Genomic DNA, 3567 nt, shown 5'->3' with positions numbered 1-3567 from the left:
ACGAAGAGAGATGTTTCATGTGTTCATGACACATAGAGATTTTCATGGCTTGCCACACTCAGGATGTCAGGACACAGGGCTGCCGTGCCCACAATTCCAAATGCCACGCAGCCCGTCTGTCCCAGGATGCCGAGCTACCGGGCACAAGCTCCAAGGGCTTCTCGGAGGAGGTTTGGGGAGAGGAGTTGGAGTTAGGGGGAGTTGGAGATGCAGGCCCACCAGTGGCTGTGCCGCCCAGGGAGACGCCCACCGCCCTCCCATTCATTGGCCAGCATGGGAGGAAGGCGGTCGCAGCGCGGCTCCCTGCGCTCTTCCCGCGCAGTCCATTAGGGGGCGCCCGGGAGCCCCGCGCATGCGCACTGAGGGCCCGCTGACCCACTGGGTGCAATAAAGGCTGCGGCCGGGTTCGTGTGGCTCGGTTCGGGCAGCATAGGCCTTGCTCAGTGGGAGTGCGGAGGAGGGCACCGTCTTCAGGATGGAGGCTGTACAGGAGGGGGCGGCCGGGGTGGAGAGTGAGCAGGTGGCTTTGGGGGAGGAGGCGGTGCTGGTGTTGGATGACATAATGACGGAGGTGGAGGTGGTGGCCCAGGAGGAGGGCCTCGTGGAGCCGCAGGAGGAGGCCCAGCGGGCACAGCCTGGCCCTGGGCCCATGACCCCAGAGTCTGCACTGGAGGAGCTGCTGGCCGTTCAGGTGGAGCTGGGGCCGGTTAATGCCCAAGCCAGGAAGGCCTTTTCTCGGCAGAGGGAAAAGATGGAGCGGAGGCGCAAGGCCCACCTAGACTGCAGAGGCGCGGTCATCCAGAGCGTCCCTGGCTTCTGGGCCAATGTTGTATCCTTCTCAGTGTTTCTTCTGCCTTTCTGGTGGAGAGGTGCTCTCGGGGAAGTGTAAGTAACTTATGGGCAGCTTGGCATCGATGTGACGCCACCTTTGGGGAACAAAGGTGAGTTGCCCCGGACAAATGTGGCTAGGGAAAACTGCAGCAGGCGTGGGTACTATTTTCCTGCGTGCGGCAGAGAAACCCTTGGTGATGCCGAGCAGCAGACGTTTGGGGCATGTTTTTGAAGAACAGAAGCGAGTTCAGACCAGAATAGGTTTTTGTGTGCATCAAGCTATTTTTAAGGCAGTGTAATTGCTCCCCCTTTCTAGTCCGATCTGGGACTGGGCGTCTTCGGCTATAAGCAGATTCTGCCACTCCTCAGACACCAGCAAGTCTCTGCAAATCGCACCTCCGCATGTCAGTGCAGTCAGCCTCAGAATTATACACCCTCTGTGAAGCCAAGGGGCCTTATTTTAGGGGTAGGGGGAGGCGAAAGGAGGTCATATACGTGGAAGCAGATCTGAGAAATCCCCTACCCCAGCCTCTGGGTGCTCTTAGGCCTTCTTCCCTGTTGCTCCTAGCTTCTCCTTCCACCGCATGTAAAGGCTCTTTGACCTAAATCAGATTGCAAACCACCCCCAGATGTCAGCCCTGCTCACTGACCAAGATGAAGACATGCTGAGCTACATGATCAACTTAGAGGTGAGGACAGCAAGACTGAGGCTAGAGGGTTTAGTGGGGGAGGGTAAGGGAAATAATTGGTTCCTGTGAGCAACAGTTGGCACCTCACCCAAAAAGGTATTTAAACTTTCTCCACCTTGTCCTGACAGGTGGAAGAAGTGAAGCATCCCGTTCATCTCTGCAGGATCATGTTGTTCTTTCGGAGTAACCCCTACTTCCAGAATAAAGTGATTACCAAGGAATATCTGGTGAACATCACAGGTGACAGGTGGCTCCCAGGATGGGTAGTGGAAGGAAGATGGTGGGTGGATCATTGCCAACGTGATCCAGTCCCCTTCCCACAAAACTTTCTGTCTCTGTAGAATACAGGGCTTCTCATTCCACTCCAATTCAGTGGTATCCAGATTATGAAGTTGAGGCCTATCGCCGCAGACACCACAACAGCAGCCTTAACTTCTTCAACTGGTTTTCTGACCACAACTTCGCAGGATCTAATAGGATTGCTGAGGTGGGTCCTCACTGGGAAACATCAGCAATGACCCTGGTGTGTTCCCACCTGTTTGGGTCACCAGTCTGAGCCCTGATGAGGCGTTTGCCGATTGATTCCCCTGACAGATCCTATGTAAGGACCTGTGGCGCAATCCCCTGCCGTACTACAAGAGGATGAAGCCACCTGAAGAGGGAACAGAGATTTCAGGTGAGCCGTTCAGTTGGAACTGGAGCTGTTTGATGCCCACTATGAGGGGGTTGACACACCTGCCTATTCAGGGAGCCTGGACGCTCGTTTCAGAAATGTAGAAATTGAGGCTGCTTTCCTATATGTAGAAATTCCTTGAGAGGACGAGAGAGAGTGACAGAATCCAGGACATTCATGGCATTGGGCTGAAAAAGGCAGATTAGAGACTGCACTGCAAGGCAGGTTATAGCTGTGAGTCTTAAGCCCAGGGGAGCATAGTCCATTTCCAGAATCACTGAGAAGTGAAGCTGAAAATCATTCACTTCAATCTGTAGCCCTTGATTCCATGGCCGTCAACCCCAGCGGCAGTCATCCTACCTACTCCATGAGATTGGGCTCCCTGAATGTGCCTCCTGGTCATCCCTGTCCTAGACCGCAAAGGATTGTTTAGATTGATGGATTTCCTTGAGCTATTGCCGCATCAGATTTCTGTGTGCTTTTAGTGTACAATGCATCTTGTTAGCTGACTCCCCTCACAGAGAGTACTGGGAATGGGGCAGGTATTGCGGAGAACAGTTTGTAACCCATGGTAGGAGGAAGTTTAAGAGATCACAAATGGGGAAGGGATATCCTTTTCTCAGCGGGCCCTGCAATTAAAACATTTCAAAGTATGGCTGAGAGAAATGCGTTTTGACATGCGTTTGTGTTTCTCTAGGGGACTCCCAGATGTTGAGTTGACTGTGAGGGAGCATCGGACCTTACTTAAAACAGCAGAACTCCTAAAAAGTTACTACCGTATGCAGGATGTCAGTACTCAGCATGGTCTTATGCCCAGGAAGTAAAGGAAAAACCGACCCAGTCACAAAAAAATCAGACAGGAAAAGGGGGTAAACTTGGATTGTATGGAATGCCAAATAAATATTCTCAAGAATGTTTGACTGTGTGTGTGTGTGTTTGTTTCTGTGTGTGTGTGTACGTTTATCCCCTGGATTTGGGTGTCATATTGAATTGATCAATCAATATGCTTTATTTTCTTCATGGAACTGACCCGTCTGTGTTGGAGCTGGGCCTCTAAAATTGTGGAGTGAATGGGTGTGGAATGTGTTGGGATTCTTCCTACAGGACAGAGTTGGGGAGGTCAAAGCAAAAGACAGCTTAGTTGGAAACTTACTTTGTCCTATGGAAGCAGAAGTAGTTCAAGGAAAGGGGTTAAGGTTTCCACAGCCCAGTTTGCTGGGACCTCTAAAATCCTTCATTTTGGGTATCATCATACACAATAGATAAGCACAGGATGATGGAAATCTTGAAGTTCCCTTTCTTGTTGAATTCACGTTCTTTTAAAGGTGAATGCATAATCCTTTTCTGGGACAATCAGCCCCTCAGAACTTCTCA

The 3567-nt window shown here is 51.5% G+C and overlaps 1 pseudogene; it reads left to right on the top strand.

Annotated features, from left to right (window-relative positions):
• The first annotated feature begins 352 nt into the window (after positions 1 to 352).
• Positions 353 to 3110, top strand: LOC129053425 (testis-specific Y-encoded protein 8-like; annotated as a pseudogene).
• The last annotated feature ends 457 nt before the right edge of the window (positions 3111 to 3567 follow it).

Source organism: Pongo abelii, chromosome Y, assembly GCF_028885655.2.
Source record: "Pongo abelii isolate AG06213 chromosome Y, NHGRI_mPonAbe1-v2.0_pri, whole genome shotgun sequence".
Classification (NCBI taxonomy): domain Eukaryota; kingdom Metazoa; phylum Chordata; class Mammalia; order Primates; family Hominidae; genus Pongo; species Pongo abelii.
The sequence above is the reverse complement of the archived record's forward strand: the minus strand, read 5'-3'. Positions and strand labels throughout refer to the sequence as shown.